Source organism: Equus przewalskii, chromosome 2 (assembly GCF_037783145.1).
Source record: "Equus przewalskii isolate Varuska chromosome 2, EquPr2, whole genome shotgun sequence".
Taxonomy (NCBI): Eukaryota; Metazoa; Chordata; class Mammalia; order Perissodactyla; family Equidae; genus Equus; species Equus przewalskii.
In genome coordinates this window covers 8,717,667-8,732,387 of record NC_091832.1, presented here as the reverse complement: position 1 = coordinate 8,732,387, position 14,721 = coordinate 8,717,667, and the positions used below count along the sequence as shown (strand labels likewise).

Genomic DNA, 14,721 nt, shown 5'->3' with positions numbered 1-14,721 from the left:
ACAATGTCTCCTCAAAATATTTTCTCAAAACAAAAACAAAGAACAAAAAACTGGCTCTAAACTTACTCCGCCAAGAAGACCTTGCAGATACATTGACGAGTCTAGCTGACCTCTGACTATGCTCTGTCTCTGATTCCTGCGGGAAACTTGGGCTCTGGGCCTTGGCATCACGGTATGTTTGGAACGGGCTTAAGTATCTCTGCTCGTGTGTGCAGTTCCCATCCCGCGGTGCCACACTCCCATCCCGCCCACCTCTCAGCGTGGCCCCTTCCAGGAAGCCTTTTGGAACGGCCCCTACAGCCACCTCTGGGACCTTGAGTTATTGTTGTTCCTACAGAGGTCCATCTCCCCTACTGGAGAGTGAGTGCCTGGAGGGCAGTGCCTGAGTCTCACCCAGCGCTGGGCCCCAGGGCCTAGCACAAGACCCAGCCCAGGAAAATGAACGGGAGTAGCTAACACTTACTCAGCATTTGCTCTGGGCCAGGCTCTGGACTAACCAGTTCATAAACGCTAGCTCATTGAATCTCACGGTACTTCATATGGTAAGAAGAAGCATCGCGCAGTTTTACGTAGGCTCAGAGGAGTCAAGTCCCTTGCCCAAATTCACACAGCTAGTGAGTGGTGGATCCTGATCCGACTCTATCTGTGTTCCCTGGAGCTTTAGCCACTCCAGAGCCTAAACTTAACCACTACTGCTTAGAGGGAAAGGAGTGGGGAGGGAGAAGAAATTGCTCCACTTGCCCCTCTCAGCTTTGACGGGGGCAGAGACATTGTTTGGGAAGCTGTTCCCAGCATGCAAATGAAATTGACCACAGCCTCAGCAGGGCAGGGGGAAGGAGAGCAGGCGGTGGAATGCAGAGATGCCCAGGAAGGGGCACCTTCAGGATGTGTTCCCTTGCTGAGTGAGGGAGTGCTGAGGGAGGGGGAGGGAGGGGTAGATGGTGGTGCTGCTGTCAGAAATGCGGACCTTCATCATCTCATCATCGTCATCATCACAGCTAGAAGTAATTTCATGCCAGGCGCTGTGCTCAGTGCTCCACACACACCATCTCATTCAGGTCTCACAGCAACCCTGTGAGAAGGTATTATTGTCCCCATTTTTAGATGAGAATATGGAGGCTTCCAAACAATAGTCTATTGGGGACAGTTTACACTGAAAATGACTTTGAACCTTACAAAACAAATATTTTACCAGCCCTTTTTAACCAGGAAATATGTGCCCTGGCTACTCAGTCACTCCCCGGACATACAGAGGTTGAGGTGTCCTGTGCCCCAACTTTTGCCCCAAAGTCACAATCCCAGCATCCTGGGACCTGACTGTCAGTCCTGAAGCATTTCCCAGGCACCTTTCCCAGCAAGACTAGCAAGTCTGCCCGCAAATAGAACTTGGAGACACCCAGGAGTTCTCGAAGGGGGCGGGCAGATCAGCAGCCCCCTCACTAACGTACCCGAATTTCCAATGTCCACCTGAGGTCTACATTCCACTGCTCCTGAACAATCCCCAACTTCCTCACCCCAACAGCTCAAGCACACACTGGGAACCCGGGTGTCAGGCTCACAGCTACTCAGAGCCCCAGCCCCTGGAGAGCTATCAGAATTGGGTAAATGCAGCTGTTGTTTTGAAGGAGTAAGTTGAGGGCACTTAGCAAATCAACTTCCTAATGAATCTTTTCAGGTCGGGTTGGAAGCTGCTCCGTTACTATGGAACTTGGCTTGATTCGGAAATTAATGTGGCAATTTACAGCCACTCTTCCAGGCAGGAAGATTTAAAGAGAGGGAGAGCGAGCGAGGGGAGCGAGACCTGCAGTGGCGGAGGCTTACAAGGCAGCAGCCTAAGGCGTGTCTGGAGTGCTGGGCCACACACACTAGTACAGTTGGGTAGCTAGTGCCAGGCTGTGTCTATGTGGAACACGAGCAGAGAAAGGCACTCCTCAAAGTGGATCTGAAAATCCACATCCCTACCCCTCTTCCTTTTAGGGATTTTAAAGAGAGAATAAGAGGGAGAGAAAAGATAAGATAGATAGATAAGTAGATAGATAGATAGATAGATAATTGATAGATAATAGAGACAGATGATAGATACATGATAGATAATACAAAGACATTATAGATAGATGATAGATAGATAGTATAAATAGATAAATAACAGATAGATAGATAGATAGATAGATAGATGACAAATTTTTCATTGCTGTGTTTCCCTAACTTCCAGGATTTACTTCCCAGTATCACTATTTTTGCCATGTCCATAAGTCACCAATAACATTATTTACTTTTTTTTTCTTTAAATTTATTCACTTTTATCTTAAATAAATTTTATATCACTAACGTAAGTAGAAAACTAATATTACTTACCAGGAGTAGAAAGTAAACATAAAATTAATTACATTGAAAACAAAACAAAATTATTACATTCTAGAGGAGTCCTTGTCCGCCAGAGTCTGAAGCCTGGCCCTTATTTAGGAAAAAAGCAAGTATTAGAGATATGCTCAGGACATATTAATGCAAAACCGACGTGAACGTACCTCTTGATGTAATCAGACAGACTGAAAGAGGAGTTAAATGGAATCACTTTCTTTCTCAGTATATGACTCAGTGCTGTTTAATGCTATGACCTTTGCAGTTTATTTGTTTAACAAATATTTACATAGCACGTACTATGTGTCAGAGGCTGTTCTAAAGGCTTTTCAAAAAATTAACTCATTCCATCCATTTAATTTGTATCATAACCCCATGTGGTGTAACATTATTCCCATTTTAGAAAGAGGAAACTGAGGCACAGAGAGGGCCAGTAGCTTGCTAAAGGTCACCTCAAACCATTTTACATACCACCTAAAATCACGTGAGTCAGAGTGGCCCGGAGCTCCTCCAGCCACTGTCCGGGCTGGAACTGCAGGCACATGGCACGGGACACTGTTCAGACATGGAGTTCCAGGTAGCTGCAGGCTGCTTCCTCAGGGTCCAGCCTCAGCCAGCAGCAGCATCCGTGGGGAGGCCCCCATCAGTTAGCTCCTCCAGGGCCCTTCGGTACTCTCCAGCTGACTGTGAGTCTGGCTTCTATGGCTGGCAGGTGAGAGACAGTGGATGCTGACCTAGAGAAGAGTTTCCAGAAGGAGAGAAGGAAGTGGGTTTTTTTTTGCCTTTTTGGTTTTTAAAAAAATAACGAAATATAACACAAGCCCCTGGAGCTGCTGCTGTTGTCTGTTAACTATTCCTAAAAGAAGTCTCTGAATAGTGCTCTGAGAATGAGACCAGGGTGGCAGTTGGAGATCAGGTGGCTGGATCTGAGGAGGCAGTGGGTTCCCTTGGCACAGGGAGCAGCAGTGGTGGGTGCAGATGGAGCCTGTGTAGGGACTAGGGGCCGTCTGCTGAGGGCTTCTGTGACGAGCTGCCTCTGCAAGTGCAGCCAGGTGCCCTTGAGGGGCTACTCCAGCGGTTCTGCACTGCATAGCCTGTGCCTCGTGGCCTTGGGGTATAAGATGGGCTGCAGCCCTAACCACAGCCTGAAGCGGCTGCAGGGAGATCTGCATCACTATCATCATAATAAAAGGGTAGCAGAGGCAATATTTTCAAAATTGCTAATGCGTTATTCTCTTTTGCTTCTCCAAGTACATGAGCCTTGCCCAGTTTGACTAATGTGAAGTTGAGAATCTTCCAGAAGGAATTCCAAGAGAAAGATGAAGTAATATGTAGCCTCTGACACTAAAAAAATAGCCAGAATTTTATCTTGGCTGGAACTAAAAGCTATATTTTTTCCCCACTAACTAGCAGAGAGACAGAGAGGGGAGGCTCAAAAGGAAGGTCAGATCATCAGTAGAAAAAATAATGCCATCTTTTTGCCGAGTTGCGTTGGAGTGTGACTGAAGTTTGAGATCCTACTCTGATAGCTAACACTGGCTGAGAACCTCCTTTGTGTCAGGTCGTTCACTTGCCGAGTGTTTTACATGCACAGCCTCATTTACTCTTCTGAAGTCCTGAGGTTGGAGCTATTATTATCCCCATTTTATGGATGAGGAAAGGGAGGAAGGGTAAGTCAAGATCAGACATCCAGGAGGGGTTAGAGCAGAGATTTGAACCCTTGGTGCATTATTCTAGACTGCAACAATTGTCCCCAAGAAGCTACCAGTCCCCTTGGCAACCATGACTCACTCCCCAGGAGCAGCCAGAGCACATCTTAGGAGAGAGTCTGTCTCTAAGACCAAAATTCTTGGGCTCATGTCAGTCAAGGACTCACCTAGGGACCTTCCAGGTGAGACTCTCTGTCCAGCCCCTCACAGGTGCCAGAGCCTGTAAAGGTTGTAAGGGTGATTGGAAATGCACAGGCACCACACAGGGGGATGTGGACTGTGGAGGCACCTGCCTTGTCTGGGCACCTTAGACTGATAAGGCCCCTGCTCAGATTCTGGATCTGCAAATAACGCATCACACATCCTCACAGGGGGCCAGTGCTTGACTGTTTATTTGGCAGTTCAGAGAGCCCCTCAGCTGCCAGAGGCTCCAAGCACCAGCCCCTGCAGCCCGTGTAAGAGTTGCCATTCCCCTCTCCCCAGGGGGCAGCTCAAAGGTCAAGCAGGACCTAGCTTTCCTTCTTTGACTCCTTGAACATTGAGGAAGGCACACCTCACCCCTCCACCTTCCCCCTGCCTTGCACCCTCCAGACACAGCCCCAGCAGAGAGGGGTGAGGCCCTGTTCATCTGCAGGCCCTACTCCTGGGGTTCCCAGAGCTCTCCTCTCCCCTCAGGTCTGGGCCTGGACGCCAGCCTGGCTCTGCTGCTGTTTGTTGCATGGCCTTCAACAGGGAAGTTACCCTCTCTGCACCTCAGTGTCCTCATCTGCTGCGTAAAGGGTTGGAGCTTCTGAGGTTTAGCACCTACTATTCCCCCTGTCTGGAAAACCCTGCCTCCGCTACTTGATCTTGCCAACTCCTATGTCTTTCTAGGTTCAACTCATGTTGTTAGATCCCTTGGAGGCCTTTTCCCACCTTCCATCTTCTAACTTCTGTCCAAGCTGAACTGCGTTCTTCCACAGCAATAATAATAATTACTACATTTTCAGTATAACTTCAAACCTTTATTAAGCACTTACCACATACCTGGCACTGTTCTAAGCAGGTTACATATATTGATTTATTCAGTTATCACAACTTCATAAGGTGGATGCTACTAGTGTCCTTATTTTACAGACAAGGAAACCAAGAAATAGAGGCAAAATGAAATACCCAAGGTCACCTGGCAAATAAGTGGCAGAGCTGGAGTTTGAACTCCTGCATGGTTCTCATGAGTGATGAAAAATTGTGATGGGCAGGAGGGAAGCCACCTTGCCTGGTCAGAGTTTCCGTTTTGATTTATGATTCCATTCAGGGAAGCCCACACAAAATTTTTAGCCAAACTACATCTTTTTTTCTGGACTATTTTATTCCTCAGTCTTGACCCCAAATCCAACTTTCTGGGCCGAACCCATGACATCATAATCTGTCTGTTGCCATCGACACAAACAGAAGTCCTAGGTGTGGAGGCATGGCAGAGCTGTCAGAACACCTGGGGTCGACATCCGACACTCTGTGTGATTTTGGACAAGTTCCCACTCCTCTCGGAGCTGGTTCCTCATCTGAAAAATGAGGTTGCAATACCTACCTCTGAGATGGGGAGGGGATCGAATAAAATAAGAGGTGTCATAGCCCCGAGGAAGCGAGAAGTAATTCCTTCAACAGCTACTCAGGAAGCACCTGGCACTGTTGCTGTCAAACAGGACGAAAAAAGGACCCGCCCTCTTGGAGTTTCCATTCGAAGGGGGCATTTGCACTGGAGTTATTTGCCGGACCAGCTCTTCCTGAAGGAGCCTGTCTCTATTTGTGAAACCACCAAGTTCCCCATCACGTCAGAACCTCAGGATCGTCTCTGACAGGTACCCAACTCCCTGCCACTCACTGCTCTCCCTCTTCTCCTTCCTCTGCACCCACCTAGGTCAGGGGGTGGCTTCTGCCAGTCCCTCTCCTTCTCTGGCTCTGCTTCCTCCTAACATAAGGAACTGGGGTTAGGGAGAGGGATTTCCAGGAACTTCCAAGTGGTCATCAATGATTGAATGGTTTGTTACTCCTTCGTAGAGTGGACTCCTCCCTTGCATGGTGAGGTGATGGCTGGGCAAGATGAACCCACACACCCAGGAGGACCTTTTGAGATTACCAGGCAGGTCCTCATTGACCCCGAGACACTAAGTTTTACTCCCTGACCACATCAAGTACCTTCAGGTTCCCTTCACCTACTGCTGAGATCATGGCTCCCCTCCATTCCTTGCCTTCCTGGCCAGTCCCTATATTACCTTTAAAACTCAGAGCAGAAGTTGCTTCCTCTCTAGTCTGTCTGTGTTTTCACTCAGTGCACTAGAGTATAATTTATTGATTTGAACATCTGTTTCTCCCACCACAATGATTGCTCCTTGTGAAGGGCAGGGACTGTATTTTATAATATTGTCCCCAGGCCCTAGGGAAGCGTGCAGCTCATAGCAGGTGCTCAATTGGTATTGGATGGATTGAATTGAATGTGTTTTAAAGTCAACTGCTAAAGTTCCCAGTATCAGGAACTGGCAGGACTAGGAGCAGAACCCAGACCTGGGGATGCCAAGTCCAGCACACCTCATCTTCCTGCAACTGTCAGGAGGAGACCCTGGCAGAGGAGCGGTGTCCAGACCAGCTGCTCTCACCACCCCTCCACGGGAGGGGAGCCTGGGGAGTGGGTGGTCTCCAGGAGCCAGGCTGCCTGAAATGGATCCTCAGGATACCCTAAGCCTCTGTCTATGCTGGCATTGCTGCCCACCTTGTTTGCTTCTCACCCCCCACCCCAGCCCCTGGCTTTCTGGGAGCTGAAGTCCCCTTCTGCTCCCTTTCCCCAGACCTCTGTAAGTATGGTAGGAACCCAGCTTTCTGAATGAGGTGGGAGGGGACAAAGAGAGCCACCCATCCCAAGCCTGTCAAGTGCCCAGTTCATATTCCTGCTGTGACTGTATCTAAATTTGCAAATCATCACCCTGCGCCCCACCATCATGTGTCATCTTTTATGCATGGCCACCTCTGCCGCGCTGCTCGGCCAGTTGCTATGCAACCGACTACGGCGCCACGGGGGCCTGACATTAGTGAAAGCAAATTGACCAGAGGAGCCCTCATCCCGCATGCAAAGCAGCCAGGGCCTCCCAAGCCACCGTCTTTCTATCCAGGGCCAAACCCTTGGACCACAGCCTCCCCAGCCTAAGCTGCGGACACTGGCACTCCTACTTCTCCAGAAAAGGCTGAAATCTGGCCAGTGACAAGAGCCACCTCCAAAAGGAAATGAGGGTGCCATTGTACCTTCAGGCTCTGAAATTCTGAATCTCCAGTGGGATGGACACTGGCTCCTGCAGGGAGGGAAAAGAGCTACTGTTCATTGAGCGCTTACTATGTGCTAGCCACGGTAAGAACAGTACAATGCAGAAAGCTCTAACTTCCTGGATTCCAGCCTAGCTCCACCGTTTCTCAGCTGTGTGTTGTGCATGCAAATCATTTATCAGGACTTAGACCCAGCCATTGAAAGAGGCTGTCCTCAGACATCTCAGAGGGCGAAAAAGCCTGGATAATGGGCTGGAGGGGGAGGGAAGCCAGCAGACAGCAGGGGTGAGAAGATGAGAGAAAGGAAGGAGGGGAGGGTACTGTCTTGCACACCTAGTATTGAAGGCCTCTGTGCTTCCTGTTGGGAGGAACAGAGGAAATTAAGAGCTGGCAGTTGTGGTCTCCCCTTCTGCCCAACTTCTCATGGCCCCTACTCCCAGGAACTTGACCTCACAATTTCCCACTTGAATATACATCATTTTGCACTGAGAGGCAGGAAGTTGTGCTGGAAAGAGCAAGAGCTTTGGAATTGATTAGAACTAACCTCAAATCCTCAAATCCTGGCTCTCAGCCTTCTGAACTGTATGACTGCAGCAAGTTACTTCTGCCTTTTGAATTTCAGTTTCACAGTCTGTAAAATGGACATGATGATACCTACCTTACAGGGTTAAATGGCTGACATATGCAAAGTGCCTAACAGAAAATCAGTAAATGCCCTCTTCTCCTCCAAACTCTTCAACGGCTCCTAATTGTCAGAAGAACGAGTCTGCTTCCTTAGTCCCACCTGGGCCCCACTCACCCTCCCAGCCTCTCCCTCTCTCCCTCTCTGCACTTCTGCACATTTGCTGGGGCTGCCACTTCTGTCTGGTAAACCTGTTATCCAGCTGTTTGCTTGTTGAAATCTGGTCTACTTCTCAGGATCCAGAAAAAAGAGAATAAAATTCAGCTCCAGTAGGCAAGCCTGCCCCGGCAGACCATCCCCTAATCCGCTGAAATTTCCCAGTGGAAGAAGCAGCAGGGAACCAAGAAGTGCCCTCCCTTCTTCAGTGATGAGTTTGGAAACTTTCCCAAGCTTTAGGACGAGATCTCTCAAAGCTCAGGATCCCACTGAGGAATGCCATTCCGTGGCTCCTGAAACCTCGGGGCTACCCCTCACCCTGAAGATGGGCACACCCTGAGACATCACAGCTCAGCGACTCACTGGGAGCCAGGTATGGCTCTAGTCGCCATAACACCTTGGGTTATTTTTTTTAAAGATTGGCACCTGAGCTAACATCTGTTGCCAATCTTCTTTTTTTCCCCCCTTCTTCTTCTTCTCCCCAAAGGCCCCCAGTACATAGTTGTATATTCTAGTTGTGAGTTCCTCTGGTTGTGCTATGTGGGATGCTGCCTCAGCATGGCCTGATGAGCGGTGCCAGGTCCACTCCTAGGATCCAAACAGGCAAAACCCTGGGCCGCCAAAGTGGAGCATGTGAACTTAACCACTCGGCCATGGGACCAGCCCCAACACCTTGGTTTTGACCAATGTTTAAGACTTCACAACCACTGATTAACTAATTCACAACTATTTGTTGACATAGTAACAATATCCTTAATTTTCATACAAATCAGTGGGGTAGATATTATCCCCATTTGCTGAGGAAGAAACTGAGGCTCAGAGAGGAAAAGTGACATGCATAAGATCACACAGTGGGTTGGTAAAGGTAAGACTGGGGCAGGTATGCAGCTTTACATGAAATGGGCTATGAGGCTGTAATGTACAGACTTTGTCTATATCCCCAGTCGTCCTTAACACTTGCCTGATTCGCCCATTTATAAAACCCACAAATTACCAGGGAAAGCCATTTACCTGTGTCTTATTAAGGCAAAGCCTTTACCAAACCCAGAAAGAGACAGCCTGGAGGGTGCAGAGAGCACTTAGCTTAGCTGTGTGCCTCTGGGCAAATGACTCCATTGCTCAAGCCTGAGTTTCCTCTCTCTGAAATGGAAGGTAAGGTTACCTACCCTCCTCTCACATCTCTTCTGAAGGACAAAAATGATGCAGACACCAAAGTGCTAAACTATGAAGTCTTATTAGGTATTAGCACCCACTTAGAAGTGGCATTCCTCCAAACCAGAGGTTTGCAACCTGTTTCTGACTTATGCATTCCTTTAATTATTCAATGTTGAGAACTGTGTTGTTGTTGTTGTTTAAAAGGAGACGTGCCAATTGTATTGCCTTCATGTTGTATTGAAAAGCATTTCTTCATTATTTGGACTAATTTCCAAACAAATTAAAAACTGTTGTAGCAGTCAAGCTCTGACTGCTCCATCTATTAGATTCAGAAGATGGAAAGTTCCTTAAACACAGATAGAAACAATTCTGGTAACACAATCTGATTTTATAATTAATTTTCTACGCAGGAAGGTGAAAGTTCCCCTTCCCACTTTGTCCTCAAGTTCCTGACTATTCTCCCACTTCCGGCAGGCTCTTGGGTAAGGAAAAGCAGATTCTGTTACCTGGGATTCTGTTGTATGTAAAAGGATAAATCTTTTCTCCAATGTCCTTTGATCACAGGATGGCCAGGGTAGGCGAAGCCAAGAAGTTCCTTTATGATCTGACCTTTTTGGTTCCTGCTTCTTGCCCAGTGCAGCCATGGTAAATACATCTTCATCAGGGCCTGGTCACTCAGCGAACCAGCCCTGGTCAGCAGCCTACAGAGGCCCCACCCTGCGCCAGCCCTTGGGGCAGACATGCCCTGGGGGTGCTCAAGATCTAACAGAGGTGTGAGGCTGAAACAGGTGAAATAAGGAGGGGCAAACAAGTATGCAAGGAATTGTTTAAATAGCAAGGCGGTTGGCTGGACTGAGCTCCTCGTGAAAGGATGGGCATATTAAATGGATCCAAGGTCTAGTCTATGACCAAGATCAGAACTCAGTCTGGGGCTGGGTTTATGCCTCAATATATGGCCAGGATCAGACCTCAGGCTGGGACCAAGGTTAGGGCTCAGATTGTGACCAAGATCAAGGCTCAGACTATGACCAAGATTAGGGCTCGGTCTGTGGCCAAGATTACAGTCCAAATGAGACCTGAGGTCCAAGGCCATTCTCTGGCCAGAGCGAGGCTAAACTGTGGTCAGGATCATGGCTCAGTTTGTGACGTGGCAATAGGATTCATAAGTGATTTAGACCTAGTCTCTGCTCATGGATTTCACAGTCTAGTCAGGGAGATACTAAACTGAAATTACTCTGCTAACTATTAAGAGTTGCGAGAGAGGGGAAAAGGAAATAATAAGAACATAAGAGAGGCTCAGATCATCCAGTCTAGGAGGCCAGGGAATACCTTCTAGAGAAGGTGACGCTAGAACTGTGATGCCAGAAGAAGCTGAGCAGCCTTATTTCATAATGTCCTTTTTTGTATCACGGTTTTGAGCATGCAGCCTCATTCACTTTGTGGTTTTCCAGTTGCACCCATGTTTGTTTTGGGGCACACTCTTGCTCTTCCACTGGCCAACAAATTCCTGAAGACACAAAGTTTTTTTCAACCTCCGTACTTCCCATTCAAGTACTCTGTCTGGCCCTGACACTAAGTCCCAGACACCTTTGTCTCTTTGGTTTGGTTGGATGCACTGGATTTCTATGCGAGGATCCTTTTACTCCCTTGTGCTGCTCATCCTCATCTTGTAGTACAAAGGTGTGAGCCTTTTCCCTAGGTTTAGATCCACTAGCCCTCAGAGGAACAGAATGATTAAGGAAATCACACAATGAAATCAAGGAAACCAGGGAGCTCTGTGACTTCAAGCAAGTCACCTAATCACTCTGAGCTTCAGTTTCCTCATCTGCTGAGTGGGGCTGAAGCATGCCTTGCCTATGTTGCAGGGCATTTTGGACACTCACTGAGAGAACTGATGTAAAAAAAGCTCTGCAGATGGGGAGGATTACAACAAAGCTCTCGTGGATGAGAGAGGCAGAATTTCATTTCAGCTTCACAGGATTGTTCGATCCTCACTGGGGAGGAGGTAGGATCCATGGTCCCCTGTGTCTGTTCACAGCCCAGGAGTGTGTGTGTGTGTGTGTGTGGGGGGGGGGGGGACAGTATGTGCTTCTGAGTCACTGCTTTGGGGCATGAGCACAGTTTGTGCCCATTTCTATATCAATGTATGTGCCTATGTGTGTGCCTTAGGTTGGCTTCTTCAGAGCAGACTATGAGATGGGGATTCATGTGCAAGTGATTTATTAAGGAAATTCTTCCAAGAGAAACCAGTAAGGGAGTAGAGAAAGCAGGACAGGAAGGAGAAGAAGCCAAACAAGGTGGGATCTCAGGGAAAGTCCTGCAGAGTAGATTTTAGCCTGATCCTACAGGGGAACTCTGGAGTGTAAGTCATCCCAACTCAAGAGTGGAGCTAGCCTTTCACTGTCTCCCTTCCAACAACCCAACCATCATTGGTCGACTCCCAGACACTTCTGGCTGTCTGTCATAGTGGACTGGTGCTATTGTCCAGTGGCTTGCAGGCAGGCCACTGAAGAAAAGCCACAAGTACCATGGAAAGCACATGAAGTGAGAAGTTGAGGACCCAAGGGGATCTGTGTAGAGCACCAACATTATCTGCTAGAAGGTTCCCATTTGTGTTGGTTTCCCAAGACCTGTGTGTTGGTTTCCCAGCCTCTCTGGCTATCCTTTCTCATTTTCCTGTAAGAGCTCCACTTTCTCTATCCCTTAAATGATGACATTTCACCTGCTTAAAACCCTTGCCTGGCTCCTGACTGCCTGAGGGATAAAGTCCAAGTCCCTTCACGTGATTAAGAAGCCCCTTCATGATCTGTCCTCTGCTGACCACCCCAAGCCTCATCACTCACATGGCGCCCTCACTCTACCCCAACCAAGAACTTGCTGGTTATAGGGATCAGAATGGGGTTTCGGGGAGCCTTCAAGCTTCTCATAGCCCAGTAGGGAACACAGGGATACAACAGGAAAATCCAGGAATTTGTGGGACTAGAGACGAGGTACATAACCCAGCCTGGGTGCAGTGAAGATTTCCCAGGGGGATGAATGTGAAGGGTATAGATAGGAAAGTGGAGAAGAGTGATCCTGGCAGGATTTGCAGCATTCAGGGAAGATGGGAAGATGTGCAGGAGCAGATCTGGCAGAGAGTGGTCATAAATTAAATATTTATGGAATGGATAAATGAATGAATGACTATACAGGCATCACACAGCCTGGGTTTGGGAACTTAGAAGACTTGATTCTTGTCTCCTTTGCTCACTTACCAAGAAATAGCCAACAAGTCATTTAACTGCTCTGAGCCTCGGTTTCCTCATTTAGAAAATGAGACAATGGATGTAAAAATACTTGTATACTGCAAAACCCTGTTCAAATATTAGTTTTCAGTCATTCATTCATTCATTCAAAGAATATTTTTGCATTTCTACACTATGCCAGGCCATGTGCTGGAATTCGACCTAAATAGAAATGAGATGAGTACTCTACTTGCAAGCAGAGAGGAGAAAAGTTTAGGAGAGGAGACAAGGAGACAAGAAAAGTTCAGGTCATAATGAGACAAGATGCTATATTTGAGATCTAGGAGCTGAGACAGGTTGACGATTGTCATCCAGTGAGGAAGATTTCCCAAAGAAGGTAAAACTTGTGCATTTGTGCTCTGAAGGATAAGTGGGGTTTTGCCAGATTAAGAAGGGGGATCATATTTGAAGACACGGAGGCATGAAAGAGAAATGTGTTTAGACCAGCAGGATGGGTCTGGATGGCATTGTGTACATGGGATGGTGTTGGGACATGAGAGGGAATAGCTAAGTCTCTTGAGGTCAAATAATATAGAGGGAATTTGAATACTTTTCTACAGGTAACTTCTTTGGCATGAGAGTTGATGTGACACTGAGATGAGAGGAATAGGTGAGCAAAGCCTGTTTGGCGACCAGGAAGAAGAGTTGTGGGAACCAGTACCTCAAGAACTGGAGAAAATTCTGGACCTTCACAATTATTACCACCAAACACTACCAACTGCCATCACCAAGCTTCAACAATCTCTCCCTTAGACAGCTATCCATTATGGAAATACCTGCTCAGCATGGTTCTTCCTAAAAATGTTGCTCTATATCATGACAGTCATTATACACTACCTCCCAACGGGATCTGTTTGGTTATTTTAACTGTGTTTCTATTGGCAGTGTATAAGATGAAACACCTTCTAATTAGTCTTGAACATCCCCCTGAAGATATTTACCAGTTATCCATAGCTATGTAACAAACCATCCAAAACTTAGTGGCTTAACACAACCATTTATTTAGCTCATGATTCTGTGGGTTGGCAAGTTGGGCTATCCTCAAGTGGGCGGTTCTCCTGCTGGTCTTGGCTGGGTTTACTCATTTGTCCATGTATACTGTGGGTCAGCGGGGAAGCTCTGTTTCTGGGGGTCAGCTGGCTGTCAGTTGAGGGTAATGGAGTCAACTAAGCTATGTGTCTTTCATCATTTAGCAGACTAGCCTGGGCTTGGTCACATGGTGGTAGTCTCAGTGTTCCAAGAACAGCAAGAGAACAAGCTGTGAGGCCTCTTGAAGCCTAGACTTAGAACTCTCCCAATGTCGTTTATTCTATTGGCCAAAGCAAGACACAAAGCCAGCCTGAAATGCATTTCACCTCTTGTTGGGAGAATTTGCAAAGTATTGTGGCCATTTTTGCAATCTACCCTAAGGTTTATGAACTTTTTTTCTATTAGTCCTGGCATTTGCAAGGAAGAAAGAATGGAGAACACTTGAGAGAAAGATTTCGTTATTGTTGTTGATTAAATGATTCCCTATAACGATAACATGTACTGAGAGCATGGTGAACTCCTCATTGTTTATTAAATATTACATACTATTACTATTTATTGAGCACCTCCTAGGTGCCAAAGACCAGTCAAATAACAATGGAAAAGGCATACACAGTACTTGTTCCCATGGAGTTTACAGTCTAATAAAGAAAACATCTTCAACAAGTAACTATAATAATTTGATAAATATTATGTCTAAAAGTTTTATAGCTTTATTAGTCTTTTCCTTTATGATTTTTGTCTTTGGAGTCTTGTCTTTTACAGCCTTCCATAACCCCAAGATTAAACAAATATTCACTTGTCCAAGTGAGTTTTTGAAAGAAGGAAAGTGGACCTGCAGCTGGAGGCCCTCTTAGCTTGAGGTCCACAGTGAGCAAACTGAGGCCCAACTAGAAGGCCAAGACCAAAAGAGGTTCATCTCCAGACCCAGGTCTTGGCCCCTGCTAGAAAATACTGATGCTCTGCTCCCTTCACACTGTGTCACTGTCCCAGGCGGACACCATTAGAGGGAGTTTAGAGACCCTACTTAAATCAGCCTAGACTTGATGTCAACCCA

General features: G+C 47.1%; 2 long non-coding RNA genes across 2 annotated transcripts in view; one reads left to right on the top strand and one right to left on the bottom strand.

Moving 5' to 3' along the window:
- Nucleotides 1-10,205, bottom strand: part of LOC103557378 (uncharacterized) — a 52,255-nt gene extending 42,050 nt beyond the window's left edge. Inside the window, exons 1-2 of the long non-coding RNA XR_011532526.1 lie at nucleotides 9,858-10,205; nucleotides 2,830-3,092 (exon numbers count right to left, since the gene is read on the bottom strand). This is a non-coding gene — a long non-coding RNA (uncharacterized lncRNA). The remainder of the gene's footprint in view (nucleotides 1-2,829; nucleotides 3,093-9,857) is intronic.
- On the top strand, nucleotides 5,497-13,484 carry LOC139079172 (uncharacterized). Its single transcript, XR_011532535.1, has 3 exons — nucleotides 5,497-5,905; nucleotides 11,217-11,356; nucleotides 13,196-13,484. It is a non-coding gene; the product is annotated as an uncharacterized lncRNA (long non-coding RNA).
- Nucleotides 13,485-14,721: the final 1,237 nt, after the last annotated feature.